Source organism: Cardiocondyla obscurior, linkage group LG21 (genome assembly GCF_019399895.1).
Source record: "Cardiocondyla obscurior isolate alpha-2009 linkage group LG21, Cobs3.1, whole genome shotgun sequence".
Taxonomy (NCBI): Eukaryota; Metazoa; Arthropoda; class Insecta; order Hymenoptera; family Formicidae; genus Cardiocondyla; species Cardiocondyla obscurior.
In genome coordinates this window covers 4,348,041-4,365,540 of record NC_091884.1, presented here as the reverse complement: position 1 = coordinate 4,365,540, position 17,500 = coordinate 4,348,041, and the positions used below count along the sequence as shown (strand labels likewise).

Below are 17,500 nucleotides of genomic sequence, written 5' to 3'. Positions count from 1 at the left end.
CCTGATATTTCTTTTAGTTCTTTCCGTTTTTCCCGTGCCTAGGTCTGGAAATGTATTAAGCCACCACTGATTTATATAGTGCCATGGTGATTGTCCTTCTTGCAAACGCCTAATTGCTGACCGTATCCAAATGCCTCCATTCATCTCTGGGATGATGTCATCAATCTTTTTATTTAGCCACTCTAAGGGCAAACTTTTATTTTCGTCGCTTATGTGGTTTGGTTCTTTCTCCAAATTTTGGTTTCCGTTTTGTACATATTCTCTCTCTTGTATTATATCTGTTTCTTCACTTATGTTATTTTGTATTTCTTCTCTATATTTTATAACCGCTTCTTTGTATTCTCGTCGTTTTCGTATTCCTTTTATTGCCTCAATAGACCTTGTTGTTTCCATTTTTATTTTTAAGTGCTTATTTATCGCTATTATATTGCTTGAGATTTGTGCTTCTTCATACGCCATCATCTCGATTTCTTCGTCGTTCCATCTTGGTTTAGTTCTTGCCAACTGAATTTCTTCATTATATTCTTCTCGATGCTGGCTTTTCTTATGAAGTCCCAGCCCAATTTTTGAGTTAAAAGATCGCATACAATGAGGGCAGACGTATTCCATGATGACCACATTTTGTTCAATCGGTGTATTGATATTCCTTTCTTGGGGATTTCCACGAGTCGAGTTTTCATTGGGGGGAGGCTCCGAGGTACCTCCCCGTACATATGTTTCATTATTTGTAGAAGTAGCACCAATGAAATTCCTCTTTCGAGGACACAGTGGGGGGGTTGCTAACCCACCCACCGCGTATAATGTATGTCGTTAATTTGCTATCGCATTATATGTTGATTTTGCGGCCGGGATTCATCGCAAAGGGGGTGCTCTCAGGCTCCGGCAGGCGACAAACCTCCCCCTTTGCTAGTGTTTTAAACTATGGCTTTATTTATGATCAGTGCCTAATAATGAATCATATTTACTCTTTCGTTTATTTTGCGTTTTAGTATCGCGCACTTATTTGTGTCAAATGCCGAATGATCCAGTTCCGTTAACTTTGCCTTTGTACAGTTGTGACATTTTAATGTTTCCTTTTTATTGCATGCCCTTGATTCGTGATCTCCTGCACAGTGACCACAGATGTCCTTCTCCGCTCTGCATACTTTCGCAATGTGTCCTATCGCTAAACATTTGTAGCATTGGGTTACTCGAATATGGTCCATTATCCTACATGATGACCATCCCATATATATGCGGCCCCGGGCTAATAGGCGTCTTCTGATTTCCGGTGTTACTTCAATTATCATATTTGTGCTTTTTCTTTTCTCCGGTGGATAAAAATATACCATTTTAATTTCGTCGTCCGCGACTCCTTCCAAATTCTGCTTCATTAAGCATTGCATAGCTTCTTCCTTGTTTGTAGTAGTCGGTATGTCTCTTATTATTAGTCTGGGATTCATGTTATCGAACGTTTTAATTTCCATCCCTGCGTTGGTTAGTGCCTGCTTCATTTTGTTCAATTCTCCTTTAGGTGCTACTATTTTAATCGTCTTGTTTCGTCCTCTTATCAGGCGATCGATTTTAATGCCCATTTCATCTGGTTTAATTGTCTTTAATACCGCTTGTTTTGTTGCCGTTGCATCAGCGTAATCCTTTTCGTTTTCTCTTGTGGGTGCTACTTCGATTGTTTCTGTTTGTTGCCTTGGTTCCATGTTTCGTTTTGTTGCCCATGTGGCTCCTCCTTGCGCTTCCTTGTTTACCTTAACCGCATTAGCGTAGCTCCCTGTTGGTCCCATCGTTGTGCATGTCTCTTCGTGTTGCCATTCCGTTAATGCTTCTCTAATAGTCGTTTTTGTCATTTCTTTTATTGATTCCGCTTCTTCTTTCGCGTTTGATTTTTGTACTTCCGTTTTAATCATTCCCCATATGCGCAATGTGGTGTCTCTTTCTGCCTTCATTGTTAGGTAAGCCATTGTCAGTTTATTAATTGCTCTTCTATAAGCTGCCATAATCAACTCAAGTTCCTTCTTTTTGGTTGCTGATTCTTTGCTGACAGCGTTTATCGAGGCAAAATTATAGTCATGGCTATCTAAATCATCTTTCATCTTCTGTAGATCCACATCTGTTATCGGGGATAAATCTTTTATTTCTTTTCCCTCCAAAGGGGATGTTGCCAGTCGTTTCGCTCCTCGCAATCCCTGCTGTACAACTACCGAGTCGCTACCTGAACGAAAACGAAAATCGGACATAGCTCTCGCTACGGGGGTGTTAGGCACTCCCCCAGGATCGATCTCCATCTCATTAACTTGTTGCTCCAAAGCACGCGGTTCTTCCTGACTCATATTTAATTTTAATGATTTAGCCTTATTTTATTGTCACCCGGTATATAATAATTGATGAGAAATGGTCTTAATTATCACAGGGTAACTCTCAAGTTCAGAAATACCGCAGCTTGATTTTATTTTGCAACACTTAGTTTTTATAATTTGACTCTGTTTTATTGTCACCCGGTATATAATAACTAATCAAAAGCAGTCTAAATCCTCATAGAAAAAAAATTTACAAGTCCAACAATATCGCTGTTTCGATTTTTAGCAACACTTCGGTTTGTTCCTTTTATTGTCAAGTATGTTCTTTTAATCATCCGTTAAAATTAATTTTTGGACACCCGGTATTGTTTGTAGTCGTTTGGTGTGTATTTTTAATTTTTTTCGGTCTGTTCTTTTTATTTCTCCGGTCTGTTCTTTTAAACCGTTTTAAAAATGCGTTCAATTCGCGTTTTCGAACACACCCGACCGGGCCAATATGGCCGACACACGTGCTCGTGTACACTGCCGTATATAGATGTAAATCGACTTTTATCGGCCCAATCTTAACGGATTTTGATGTTGAAAAGCATCCCATGCAGTGGAAATCTCGCACAATCATTAATTTCGTATTATTTTTATGTCACAGTAAATCTAAATGTCACCACGGGCAAACGAAATCCGTCCATATACCTAGCCCGTAAACAACTTCCGTCGCCGATATTTGACAAACCACACAACCGCCAAAGACGTGGCATATATCAACGAAAAGCCCGTGCGAAACACTACTCGCGGATCACCAACTTGTCTTTCTAGGCCACTTGCAATCACAATTAATCGGCACTAACTCGGGAGCGATGTGACACACGTCCGTCGCCTTAAGAGAGTCATAGTTACTCCCGCCGTTTACCCGCGCTTGCTTGAATTTCTTCACGTTGACATTCAGAGCACTGGGCAGAAATCACATTGCGTCAACACCCGCGAGGGCCATCGCAATGCTTTGTTTTAATTAGACAGTCGGATTACCCTAGTCCGTGCCAGTTCTGAGCTGAGCGTTGAATGGCGGCCGAAGAGGACGACCACGACGGCTCGCGCCGCCACGGAAGCCTCGCAGCAAGGAAGATCCGCGGGAGGCCAAGGCACGGGACCGAGCTCGGATCCCTGAACCGGCGCGAGAACGCCGATAGTTCACCTCGCCCAGGCCCGGCACGTCAGCCAGACCCGCTTCCCGACCAAGCCCGACACGCCCCGCTCCTCAGAGCCAATCCTTATTCGAAGTTACGGATCCAATTTGCCGACTTCCCTTACCTACATTAGTCTATCGACTAGAGGCTCTTTACCTTGGAGACCTGCTGCGGATATGGGTACGAACCGGCGCGACACCTCCACGTGGCCCTCTCCTGGATTTTCAAGGTCCGAGGGGAAGATCCGGACACCGCCGCAACTGCGGTGCTCTTCGCGTTCAAACCCTATCTCCCTGCTAGAGGTTTCCAGGGAACTCGAACGCTTATACAGAAAAGAAAACTCTTCCCGGATCTCCCGACGGCGTCTCCAGGTCATTTTGGGTTACCCCGACGAACACTCTTACGAGGGCCCGAATTGTATGCGGTTCCGCTGCCGGGTTCCGGAATAGGAACCGGATTCCCTTTCGCCCGACGGGCGTGTGTCAAAAGTTCACTCACCGCGCGCGACGGCACACTCGCGTGTGCGCGCGCTTTTTGTGTGCGCGAGACTTTTCTGCGACAACGAGAGTATCGTACGCCGTCATTGACATAGGATTTCTCCTAGGGCTTAGGATCGACTGACTCGTGTGCAACGGCTGTTCACACGAAACCCTTCTCCACGTCAGTCCTCCAGGGCCTCGCTGGAGTATTTGCTACTACCACCAAGATCTGCACCGACGGCGGCTCCAGGCAGGCTCGCGCCCAGACCCTTCTGCGCACACCGTCGCGACCCTCCTACTCGTCAGGGCTTCGTGGCGGCCTGTAAGCTCCGGGCGAGGAGTTACCCACGCCCTGCCCACGGCCGCCCCACTTGCCGCTGACGGCAGAGTATAGGCTCGACGCTTCAGCGCCATCCATTTTCAGGGCTAGTTGCTTCGGCAGGTGAGTTGTTACACTCCTTAGCGGATTCCGACTTCCATGGCCACCGTCCTGCTGTCTTAAGCAACCAACGCCTTTCATGGTGTCCCATGAGCGTCGAGTTGGGCGCCTTAACTCTGCGTTTGGTTCATCCCACAGCGCCAGTTCTGCTTACCAAAAATGGCCCACTTGGCACTCTGATCCGAGATGCTCGTGGCTTCATAGTTCAAGAAAGCCAGAGATCTCACCCATTTAAAGTTTGAGAATAGGTTGAGGTCGTTTCGGCCCCAAGGCCTCTAATCATTCGCTTTACCAGATGAGACTCGCGCGCGTTCCGTGCGGAACGGCCGAGTGCCAGCTATCCTGAGGGAAACTTCGGAGGGAACCAGCTACTAGATGGTTCGATTAGTCTTTCGCCCCTATACCCAGTTCCGACGATCGATTTGCACGTCAGAATCGCTACGGACCTCCATCAGGGTTTCCCCTGACTTCGTCCTGACCAGGCATAGTTCACCATCTTTCGGGTCCCAACGTGTACGCTCTGGGTGCGCCTCTTCTCGCAATGAGAACGAGACGCCCCGGGAGTGCGGAGCCGCATCGCGACGCGGCCCATCCTCCCTCGGTCGACAACCAGGGCCGACCTTCACTTTCATTACGCCTTTAGGTATCGCTGATCCCAATGACTCGCGTACATGTTAGACTCCTTGGTCCGTGTTTCAAGACGGGTCCTAAGAGTACCCAAAGCAGTAGCGTCGCCGACCGGTATCGGTCCCCCGAGTTGCCCCAGGGAACGTTTGCAGGCCTGTCGAAGGTTAACCGTACGACCAACAGCGGGCCAGGACCGGTGACGGCGCTAGGTCCGTAAGCCTCCGTGTACCGTGGCGCGCGCTTGCGACGGCCTCGACGCACTCCCGCGTGTGTGAGCTGCGGCCTGATACCTTGCGTGTACCGCCGGGCAGCCGGCCGGGCGACCGAGGGTTTGACGGCGTGCCGTGTTACCGGCGACGCGTCAGACACCGCACCGGGCCGTAGACCGACACCCAGCGGGTCGCGACGTTCTACTAGGGGAGAAGTGCACGACGACGAAAACGCCGGACATCGGCGCGCGGCAGCGTGCCCGCGCGCGAGCCGTGAGGCCCCGCGGGGCATCGCCCACCGACGCGAAGCCAGCGTCGCTGACGATGAATCTCCCGTTCGATCTTTGGGTTTCTTAGGTTTACCCCTGAACGGTTTCACGTACTCTTGAACTCTCTCTTCAAAGTTCTTTTCAACTTTCCCTCACGGTACTTGTTCGCTATCGGTCTCGTGGTCGTATTTAGCCTTAGATGGAGTTTACCACCCACTTAGAGCTGCACTCTCAAGCAACCCGACTCTAAGGAGAGATCCTCCCGAGACGCGCACCGGTCGCTACGGGCCTGGCACCCTCTGCGGGTAAGTGGCCCCATTCAAGATGGACTTGGACGCGACGCGGCACCTCGGGATAAGCGGACCCTCCCAAACACCACATTTCCCTGCGGCGGAACCGCGGGATTCGGTGCTGGGCTCTTTCCTGTTCGCTCGCCGCTACTAAGGAAATCCTGGTTAGTTTCTTTTCCTCCGCTTAATAATATGCTTAAATTCAGCGGGTGATCTCGCCTGCTCTGAGGTCGTCAAAAGAAATTGTCGTGAGGCTGTACTATATATATATAATACGAAGAAGGCGAGACGACGACGACGACGACGCGAGAGAAAAGAGAAACGCAACGCGGCGAAACGCCGCGCGCGAGCGCTTGGTTAGACTACGCCGCGTGCCCCGGTCAAGAGCTGCTACCATACATAGCGCTTTCGTGGACTCGGGAACACGCGCGGTCGAACCGCGCGCGATCTCTCACCTCGCACACACTTTTGCTGCGCAGGGGGCGATCGGTGCACGCAAAATATTTGAAAGAAGAGACGAAGGGAAAATGAGAAAACGAACGAGGCATAGAGAACAACCGCGAGAGCGTGGTGGTCTTTCGTCGACGTTGCGTCAACCGCGCCGCGATCCGCGCGCCCGCGCGCGCCAACCAACCGACCACGACGACAACTGGCCAGCCAGCCCGACGCGAACGTCGGAGGCCGGTTTGCGCGTCGTGGTGGCGTCGGCAACGCGACTGCGGCGGCGGCCGGCAGCAGCTGCAGCGGCGACGACCACTCTCTCTCTCTTATAATACGGTCAGGTTCTCTCGTATCTTTGCTTCGTCGTATATATCTCTAAAATCCCTCCTCTCGAGTTTCCTTTGCGTTGGCGGCGGTAAAGCGACGATATGCGCTCTGTGCAGAAGGAGAACGAGGAGGCGCGCGATTATCTCGCGGCCTCTATTCTCCTCTCCGATCTTCATTCGAAGAAGGAGAGGAAAACTCAAACTCGGTTCTCCGCGCTCCTTATGAACTACTTCTCCGTGGATCAGCCTTGGATCCCGCGCGCGCCGCAAGCGGCACACAGGCCACCTTCCGGGAGTACAAGCGCGAACGAATTGTCGGCTTGTTTCACTCCGGGCGGCGGCGCGCGAGAGGCAGATCTACTCTTTTTCGTTCGGCGCGTATATACGTATAACGTATAAACTCCTTGCAAGAGCTCGCCACGTTTATCACCACCGCGCACGTCCTTCCCTCCCGTGCGTGTGTGCGTGCGTGCGTCTCTCTGCGATTCTCGATCGCATCTTTCGGTCGGTCGTCGTTCATTCGTTCGACCCTCAAACCTCGTTATTTCGGACGACGCCCAACGGGGGCGCGAGAGTACGCCGCCGTTCCGCGAGTATAGAGAGAGAGCGCGCAGAGAGCGCGAGAGCCTTCGTAAAACCCTGATGGAATCCAGCAACTCGCCGCGTGGATAGCGTGCGTAGTGTGCCTGATACCCCGGGGAAGGCGTCATCGACGACTCCTCGCTTCTCTTCTCTTTTCTCGTGGATGCGGGTATAACTCTCTCGCCGGCCGCCGCGATCGGGCGAACGTCCAACGAATCGCTCGTACGCGGCCGTCGAAACGGCGCGCGCAAGCAGTTTGTCTTCGATAAAACGACCCTCAGCCAGGCGTGGTCCGGGAATTGTATCCGTGGACCGCAATGTGCGTTCGAAATGTCGATGTTCATGTGTCCTGCAGTTCACAAGTTGACGCGCAATTAGCTGCGTTCTTCATCGACCCACGAGCCAAGTGATCCACCGTTCAGGGTAATCGTTCCTTCGCGCACCAAGTACGCTCTATCAAGGAATAGACAACAATGTGCGTCTTCTTCGTTTTGGCCCTTCGATCAGCCTGGCCGCGCGTCCGAGCACGCGCGGACCGCCGCCCCTGTTACGGGGGCGACGGCACAATAATGGAGAGAGGGAGACGTCGGTTGTCGGCGCGGTGCGAAAACCAAGAGGTTGCGTCTCTCGCGAAGCGGGAGCCGGGGCGGAACTCTTTGAAAAACCATCGGGGTCGAAAATGACTAGCATATTCGACGAACCCTTCAGCGCGCGCGATCGCGCGCGCGCGGGACCGGAGGAAGAGCAGCGGCGAGAATCGTCGCACTCTCCACTCCTCGCCCGGCGCGCACGACGACGCGGCAGCATAGGTTACCACCGGTACGCGGCGCATTCGCGCGCACCGCAACGCGTCCGAATCGCGGAGATAGAGGCAGCGCGCGAGCGCGCCTCCGTAGTCTCCTTCTCACCGATCCTGATCCGCGAGCGGGCGCGCATATAGATGCACCTTCGCGCTCCTCCTGGATTCGCACAACGAGACCAACCGGCCGCGCTAGCCCCGGCTAAGGGGCGCGCTGAGCGCGGTGGTCCGCGCAACAGGTCGTTCGAAGCGCGCGAGAGACAGAGAGTCGGAGAATCTCCGCAGGAAACGAGAGAGAGAGAATGCAAAGAGCGTAATACGGCAATGCGTACAACTCTCGAATCTCTCTTCTTCTCCACAATATGCCCGGGGTCCTCTCTCGCTTTGAGCTCTCGAGATCTCGACACACTCGTCCCGACCGACAATCCTCTCTTATACGACGGCGACGAATGCGGCGCACACCGCAGCACGCCACCGTTGGCGGCGTGTGAGCGCGCACGCGGTCGTTGCGTCGCATAAACTATTCTCTCCTCTCGATCTCGCAATTTTGCTCGAGCGAAGCGTCGCGTCTCGCGACGGACGCTCCGACGAGGAGTGGGAAGGCGGCGCGGACTCGGAAGACGCGATGTCTCGCGTGCGATTAGATTTTGCGCCCCTTCAGCCACTCTCGACACAACTCGCAGAGTCGTGTTCTAACTTGTCTGCCCCGTATCGCGGCAGGCAACGTAGTAAACGTTACCGTGCGCGCGTACGGTTCCTCGTCCATGCAGTCGCCGGCCGCTGCGCGCTCGTCACGAGAACGGTGCACACAGAGCAGCAGGACCTCCGGAACGTTAATGATCCTTCCGCAGGTTCACCTACGGAAACCTTGTTACGACTTTTACTTCCTCTAAATGATCAAGTTTGGTCATCTTCCCGGCAACATCGGCAATGCCGACGCATTGCCGCGCACCAGTCCGAAGACCTCACTAAATCATTCAATCGGTAGTAGCGACGGGCGGTGTGTACAAAGGGCAGGGACGTAATCAACGCGAGCTTATGACTCGCGCTTACTGGGAATTCCTCGTTCATGGGGAACAATTGCAAGCCCCAATCCCTAGCACGAAGGAGGTTCAGCGGGTTACCCGGGCCTTTCGGCCAGGGAACACACGCTGATTCCTTCAGTGTAGCGCGCGTGCGGCCCAGAACATCTAAGGGCATCACAGACCTGTTATTGCTCAATCTCGTGCGGCTAGAAGCCGCCTGTCCCTCTAAGAAGATTTGTTTGTACGTTGGTAGTAAAAACCCGCCGGCCGAAGCCGGGGGCCTTCGAAATACCATAAGGTACGCCTATTTAGCAGGCTAGAGTCTCGTTCGTTATCGGAATTAACCAGACAAATCGCTCCACCAACTAAGAACGGCCATGCACCACCACCCACCGAATCAAGAAAGAGCTATCAATCTGTCAATCCTTCCGGTGTCTGGGCCTGGTGAGGTTTCCCGTGTTGAGTCAAATTAAGCCGCAGGCTCCACTCCTGGTGGTGCCCTTCCGTCAATTCCTTTAAGTTTCAGCTTTGCAACCATACTTTCCCCGGAACCCAAAAGCTTTGGTTTCCCGGAAGCTGCCCGCCGAGTCATCGGAGGAACTTCGGCGGATCGCTAGCTGGCATCGTTTATGGTTAGAACTAGGGCGGTATCTGATCGCCTTCGAACCTCTAACTTTCGTTCTTGATTAATGAAAACATTTTTGGCAAATGCTTTCGCTTCTGTCCGTCTTGCGACGATCCAAAAATTTCACCTCTAACGTCGCAATACGAATGCCCCCATCTGTCCCTATTAATCATTACCTCGGGGTTCCGAAAACCAACAAAATAGAACCGAGGTCCTATTCCATTATTCCATGCACGCAGTATTCAGGCGAGGATAGCCTGCTTTAAGCACTCTAATTTGTTCAAAGTAAACGTACCGGCCCGACTCGACACTCAGTAAAGAGCACCGCGACGGGATATTAGTTTGGGCGGCCCCTCGCGGGGCTAAGCCCACCGGTAGGACGTCCCACATCACGCCAGTTAAACACCGCGAGCGGTGAACCGACGGTGTGCGACACAGATTCAACTACGAGCTTTTTAACCGCAACAACTTTAATATACGCTATTGGAGCTGGAATTACCGCGGCTGCTGGCACCAGACTTGCCCTCAATGGATCCTCGTTAAAGGATTTAAAGTGTACTCATTCCGATTACGGGGCCTCGGATGAGTCCCGTATCGTTATTTTTCGTCACTACCTCCCCGTGCCGGGAGTGGGTAATTTGCGCGCCTGCTGCCTTCCTTGGATGTGGTAGCCGTTTCTCAGGCTCCCTCTCCGGAATCGAACCCTGATTCCCCGTTACCCGTTACAACCATGGTAGGCGCAGAACCTACCATCGACAGTTGATAAGGCAGACATTTGAAAGATGCGTCGCCGGTGCTAGGACCGTACGATCAGCACAAAGTTATTCAGAGTCGCCAAAATAAACGGTGGACGCACGGAGATCCGCACGCCACCGATTGGTTTTGATCTAATAAAAGCGTCCCTTCCATCACTGGTCGGGACTCTGTTTTGCATGTATTAGCTCTAGAATTACCACAGTTATCCAAGTAAATGTGGGTACAATCTAATGAACCATAACTGATTTAATGAGCCATTCGCGGTTTCACCTTAATTCGGCATGCACTGAGACATGCATGGCTTAATCTTTGAGACAAGCATATGACTACTGGCAGGATCAACCAGGGAGCTTCGTGTGTGCGATCGCGGTTACTCGCGGTGGAGCAACGCGAAAGACAACGCTACGCTGCTACGGACACTCCGCGAGGAAGAGCCGTGCGCGTTTCGTGTGTCGTTAATGCCGCCGGAACTTTTCGAGCCGGTCGACGGACACGCTTTTCGTATTTATATATACCTTAACGGTATGAAAGATCAAATTTTGTTCTCATTCACCCATAACAGCGGCTTGTAAGGCCGCTTAGCCCTGACGCTAGACCGATCCGATCTGAGACGTCGTGGAGCACTGTTCGTTCAACGGTGCCAGCGGTGAGAACACCGAGGCACCGGTTGAAAATTATTTCGCTACGGCGTACAAGTAAGCGGGAACGGCGACATCGTCAAAGATCTCGCCGAAACCGACACTCTCGTATCCGTGGAGTTGATGTTCGGTAAGCGCAACGATACGTCCGCACGCTTGCTCGGAAGCGAGGGACGATCGCGCGTCCAACACGTAAGTGCGCGCCACATATGAGCCATTCGGTCTCTCGACACCGACTCGTGGCAATGCTGTGTCTTATAGTACCGAACCGGGCGGCCGGGCGGTCGGCGACGCACGGTCTAACGCACGGCGGTATATGGGCGAAACCTGCGAAATTTCGACGCCTCGAGGACTTAGCCGCTGCGTCGTACGTAGTTATTTACGCAAAGTCCTCGAGCCTCGTGTTGCTTTCGGCAAGTAGTTACCCACGGACAGCTCGAACGGCAAAGTACTCGAGCTCCGTATCGTTTCGGCTCGGATTTACCAACGCCTTCGATTTTCGACTTTGGTGTCGAAACGATCGCCGAGCCCGGCGCACATTTGGCCGAATGTCGGCAACACGCCCGAACGATCTCAAAAGAGAACCAAAGTTCTCGTAGTAAGCGCGAGGCTAAATTCTCTCAAAAAGCGTTCTAGTGCGAACGACACTTTTGTACGCACCGCAGTGCTTCGTCGAGCTCGGTTATACATACGCCGTAACGCTACGGTACGACCAGACCGAGAGCTCGCATGCATCGTGTTGTGCACGAGTCGCCGCAGCGACAACACCTCTTACAGTACCGAACCGAGCGGCCGGGCGGTCGGCGACGCACGGTCTAACGCACGGCGGTATATGGGCGCCGGCGGTGAAATTTCGACGCCGCGCGGACTTAGCCGCTGCGGCGCACGGTAGTTACCTCCGCGTCAAAGATCTCGAGCTCCGTGTTGTTTTACGGCTCGGAGGTACGTACGGACCGCACGAACGGCAGAGTCCTCGAGATACAAAATTTCTTCGTCAAGTATTCACCAATTCCTTCGCTATCCGGCCTCGAAACGATCGCCGAGAGCTTGGCGCACAATTGGCCGAATGTCGGCAAGACGCCCGAACGCTCTCGAAAAAGAGAACCGAAATTCTCGCACTCAGCGCAGTGCAAAACACTTTAAAAATCTCTCTCGAGCGAAAGACACTTTCGTACGCACCGCAGTGCTTCGCCGAGCTCGGTTATACATACGCCGTAACGCTACGGTACGACCAGACCTAGAGCTCGCATGCATCGTGTTGTGCACGAGTCGCCTCAGCGACGACACCTCTTACAGTACCGAACCGAGCGGCCGGGCGGTCGGCGACGCACGGTCTAACGCACGGCGGTATATGGGCGCCGGCGGTGAAATTTCGACGCCGCGCGGACTTAGCCGCTGCGGCGCACGGTAGTTACCTCCGCGTCAAAGATCTCGAGCTCCGTGTTGTTTTACGGCTCGGAGGTACGTACGGACCGCACGAACGGCAGAGTCCTCGAGATACAAAATTTCTTCGTCAAGTATTCACCAATTCCTTCGCTATCCGGCCTCGAAACGATCGCCGAGAGCTTGGCGCACATTTGGCCGAATGTCGGCAAGACGCCCGAAAGATCTCAAAAGAGAACCAAAGTTCTCGTAGTAAGCGCGAAGCTAAATTCTCTCAAAAAGCGTTCTAGTGCGAACGACACTTTTGTACGCACCGCAGTGCTTCGCCGAGCTCGGTTATACATACGCCGTAACGCTACGGTACGACCAGACCGCGAGCTCGCATGCACCGTGTTGTGCACGAGTCGCCGCAGCGACGACACCTCTTACAGTACCGAACCGAGCGGCCGGGCGGTCGGCGACGCACGGTCTAACGCACGGCGGTATATGGGCGCCGGCGGTGAAATTTCGACGCCGCGCGGACTTAGCCGCTGCGGCGCACGGTAGTTACCTCCGCGTCAAAGATCTCGAGCTCCGTGTTGTTTTACGGCTCGGAGGTACGTACGGACCGCACGAACGGCAGAGTCCTCGAGATACAAAATTTCTTCGTCACGTATTCACCAATTCCTTCGCTATCCGGCCTCGAAACGATCGCCGAGAGCTTGGCGCACATTTGGCCGAATGTCGGCAAGACGCCCGAAAGATCTCAAAAAGAGAACCAAAGTTCTCGTAGTAAGCGCGAAGCTAAATTCTCTCAAAAAGCGTTCTAGTGCGAACGACACTTTTGTACGCACCGCAGTGCTTCGCCGAGCTCGGTTATACATACGCCGTAACGCTACGGTACGACCAGACCGAGAGCTCGCATGCACCGTGTTGTGCACGAGTCGCCGCAGCGACGACACCTCTTACAGTACCGAACCGAGCGGCCGGGCGGTCGGCGACGCACGGTCTAACGCACGGCGGTATATGGGCGCCGGCGGTGAAATTTCGACGCCGCGCGGACTTAGCCGCAGCGAAGTCCGCGAGCCTCGTGTTGCTTTTACCACGTAGTTACTTCCGAGCGGTCCGACCGTCAAAGTTCGCGAGCCTCGTGTTGCTTTTGGAACGTAGTTACTTCCGAGCGGTTTGATCGGCAAAGTACGCGAGCCTCGTGTTGCTTTTACCACGTAGTTACTTCCGAGCGGTCCGACCGTCAAAGTCCGCGAGCCTCGTGTTGCTTTCGGCTCGGAGTTACTTCCGCGCGGTCCTAGCGGCAAAGTACGCGAGCCTCGTGTTGCTTTCGGGTCGGAGTTACTTCCGCGCGGTCCGATCGGCAAAGTACGCGAGCCTCGTGTTGCTTTCGGCTTGGAGTTACTTCCGCGCGGTCCTAGCGGCAAAGTACGCGAGCCTCGTGTTGCTTTCGGCTCGGAGTTACTTCCGCGCGGTCCTAGCGGCAAAGTACGCGAGCCTCGTGTTGCTTTCGGCTCGGAGTTACTTCCGCGCGGTCCGATCGGCAAAGTACGCGAGCCTCGTGTTGCTTTCGGCTCGGAGTTACTTCCGCGCGGTCCTAGCGGCAAAGTACGCGAGCCTCGTGTTGCTTTCGGCTCGGAGTTACTTCCGCGCGGTCCTAGCGGCAAAGTACGCGAGCCTCGTGTTGCTTTCGGCTCGGAGTTACTTCCGCGCGGTCCTAGCGACAAAGTACGCGAGCCTCGTGTTGCTTTCGGCTCGGAGTTACTTCCGCGCGGTCCGATCGGCAAAGTACGCGAGCCTCGTGTTGCTTTCGGCTCGGAGTTACTTCCGAGCGGTCCGACCGTCAAAGTCCGCGAGCCTCGTGTTGCTTTCGGCTCGGAGTTACTTCCGCGCGGTCCTAGCGGCAAAGTACGCGAGCCTCGTGTTGCTTTCGGGTCGGAGTTACTTCCGCGCGGTCCGATCGGCAAAGTACGCGAGCCTCGTGTTGCTTTCGGCTCGGAGTTACTTCCGCGCGGTCCTAGCGGCAAAGTACGCGAGCCTCGTGTTGCTTTCGGGTCGGAGTTACTTCCGCGCGGTCCGATCGGCAAAGTACGCGAGCCTCGTGTTGCTTTCGGCTCAGAGTTACTTCCGCGCGGTCCTAGCGGCAAAGTACGCGAGCCTCGTGTTGCTTTCGGCTCGGAGTTACTTCCGCGCGGTCCTAGCGGCAAAGTACGCGAGCCTCGTGTTGCTTTCGGCTCGCAGTTACTTCCGCGCGGTCCGATCGGCAAAGTACGCGAGCCTCGTGTTGCTTTCGGCTCGGAGTTACTTCCGCGCGGTCCTAGCGGCAAAGTACGCGAGCCTCGTGTTGCTTTCGGCTTGTAGCTACTTTCGAGCGGTTCGGACAACAAAGTCCGCGAGCCCTGTGTTACTACTGCTCGGGGCTGCTTCCGAACGTTTCGGGCAATCAACCTTTTGTTCTCCGTATTGTTTTTTTAAGCTATCTTAGCTATTTTCTCGTAAAAGTTAAATTTTCGCGTTTTGTGCTGTTTTTCGAGCTCTCTGCTGGCGATCGTCTATGTTCTTAAATCTCGTGTTATTTTCTTGAGCTCTTCGTAATTTCGGCCGACGAGCGGCTAAGTTTACGAGTTTTGTGTTGCTTTCTGCACGTAGTTACTTCCGAGCGGTCCGACCGTCAAAGTACGCGAGCCTCGTGTTGCTTTCGGCTCGGAGTTACTTCCGCGCGGTCCTAGCGACAAAGTACGCGAGCCTCGTGTTGCTTTCGGCTCGGAGTTACTTCCGCGCGGTCCGATCGGCAAAGTACGCGAGCCTCGTGTTGCTTTCGGCTCGGAGTTACTTCCGCGCGGTCCTAGCGGCAAAGTACGCGAGCCTCGTGTTGCTTTCGGCTCGGAGTTACTTCCGCGCGGTCCTAGCGGCAAAGTACGCGAGCCTCGTGTTGCTTTCGGCTCGGAGTTACTTCCGCGCGGTCCGATCGGCAAAGTACGCGAGCCTCGTGTTGCTTTCGGCTTGCAGTTACTTCCGCGCGGTCCTAGCGGCAAAGTACGCGAGCCTCGTGTTGCTTTCGGCTCGGAGTTACTTCCGCGCGGTCCTAGCGGCAAAGTACGCGAGCCTCGTGTTGCTTTCGGCTCGGAGTTACTTCCGCGCGGTCCGATCGGCAAAGTACGCGAGCCTCGTGTTGCTTTCGGCTCGGAGTTACTTCCGCGCGGTCCTAGCGGCAAAGTACGCGAGCCTCGTGTTGCTTTCGGCTCGTAGTTACTTCCGCGCGGTCCGACGGCAAAGTCCGCGAGCCTGTGTTGCTACGGCTCGGGGCTGCTTCCGAACGTTTCGGGCAATCAACCTTTTGTTCTCCGTATTGTTTTTTTAAGCTATCTTAGCTATTTTCTCGTAAAAGTTAAATTTTCGCGTTTTGTGCTGTTTTTCGAGCTCTCTGCTGGCGATCGTCTATGTTCTTAAATCTCGTGTTATTTTCTTGAGCTCTTCGTTACTTCGGCCGACGAGCGGCAAAGTTTACGAGTTTCGTGTTGCTTTCTGCTCGGAGTTACTTCCGCGCGGTCCGACCGTCAAAGTACGCGAGCCTCGTGTTGCTTTCGGCTCGGAGTTACTTCCGCGCGGTCCTAGCGGCAAAGTACGCGAGCCTCGTGTTGCTTTCGGCTCGGAGTTACTTCCGCGCGGTCCGATCGGCAAAGTACGCGAGCCTCGTGTTGCTTTCGGCTCGGAGTTACTTCCGCGCGGTCCTAGCGGCAAAGTACGCGAGCCTCGTGTTGCTTTCGGCTCGGAGTTACTTCCGCGCGGTCCGATCGGCAAAGTACGCGAGCCTCGTGTTGCTTTCGGCTCGGAGTTACTTCCGCGCGGTCCTAGCGGCAAAGTACGCGAGCCTCGTGTTGCTTTCGGCTCGGAGTTACTTCCGCGCGGTCCGATCGGCAAAGTACGCGAGCCTCGTGTTGCTTTCGGCTCGGAGTTACTTCCGCGCGGTCCTAGCGGCAAAGTACGCGAGCCTCGTGTTGCTTTCGGCTCGGAGTTACTTCCGCGCGGTTCTAGCGGCAAAGTACGCGAGCCTCGTGTTGCTTTCGGCTCGGAGTTACTTCCGCGCGGTCCGATCGGCAAAGTACGCGAGCCTCGTGTTGCTTTCGGCTCGGAGTTACTTCCGCGCGGTCCTAGCGGCAAAGTACGCGAGCCTCGTGTTGCTTTCGGCTTGTAGCTACTTTCGAGCGGTTCGGACAACAAAGTCCGCGAGCCCTGTGTTACTACTGCTCGGGGCTGCTTCCGAACGTTTCGGGCAATCAACCTTTTGTTCTCCGTATTGTTTTTTTAAGCTATCTTAGCTATTTTCTCGTAAAAGTTAAATTTTCGCGTTTTGTGCTGTTTTTCGAGCTCTCTGCTGGCGATCGTCTATGTTCTTAAATCTCGTGTTATTTTCTTGAGCTCTTCGTAATTTCGGCCGACGAGCGGCTAAGTTTACGAGTTTTGTGTTGCTTTCTGCACGTAGTTACTTCCGAGCGGTCCGACCGTCAAAGTACGCGAGCCTCGTGTTGCTTTCGGCTCGGAGTTACTTCCGCGCGGTCCTAGCGACAAAGTACGCGAGCCTCGTGTTGCTTTCGGCTCGGAGTTACTTCCGCGCGGTCCGATCGGCAAAGTACGCGAGCCTCGTGTTGCTTTCGGCTCGGAGTTACTTCCGCGCGGTCCTAGCGGCAAAGTACGCGAGCCTCGTGTTGCTTTCGGCTCGGAGTTACTTCCGCGCGGTCCTAGCGGCAAAGTACGCGAGCCTCGTGTTGCTTTCGGCTCGTAGCTACTTTCGAGCGGTTCGGACAACAAAGTCCGCGAGCCCTGTGTTACTACTGCTCGGGGCTGCTTCCGAACGTTTCGGGCAATCAACTTTTTGTTCTCCGTATTGTTTTTTAAGCTATCTTAGCTATTTTCTCGTAAAAGTTAAATTTTCGCGTTTTGTGCTGTTTTTCGAGCTCTCTGCTGGCGATCGTCTATGTTCTTAAATCTCGTGTTATTTTCTTGAGCTCTTCGTAATTTCGGCCGACGAGCGGCTAAGTTTACGAGTTTTGTGTTGCATTCTGCACGTAGTTACTTCCGAGCGGTCCGACCGTCAAAGTACGCGAGCCTCGTGTTGCTTTCGGCTCGGAGTTACTTCCGCGCGGTCCTAGCG

The 17,500-nt window shown here is 53.8% G+C and overlaps 2 non-coding genes and 1 pseudogene across 2 annotated transcripts; all 3 read right to left on the bottom strand.

Annotated features, from left to right (window-relative positions):
• The window catches only part of LOC139110828 (large subunit ribosomal RNA), a 9,751-nt pseudogene extending 3,733 nt beyond the window's left edge, over positions 1-6,018 (bottom strand).
• A 1,387-nt stretch (positions 6,019-7,405) lies between these two features.
• On the bottom strand, positions 7,406-7,560 carry LOC139110849 (5.8S ribosomal RNA). The gene has a single exon (XR_011547087.1). It is a non-coding gene; the product is annotated as a 5.8S ribosomal RNA (ribosomal RNA).
• Positions 7,561-8,767: 1,207 nt separating this feature from the next.
• LOC139110790 (small subunit ribosomal RNA) lies at positions 8,768-10,688 on the bottom strand. The gene has a single exon (XR_011547049.1). It is a non-coding gene; the product is annotated as a small subunit ribosomal RNA (ribosomal RNA).
• Positions 10,689-17,500: the final 6,812 nt, after the last annotated feature.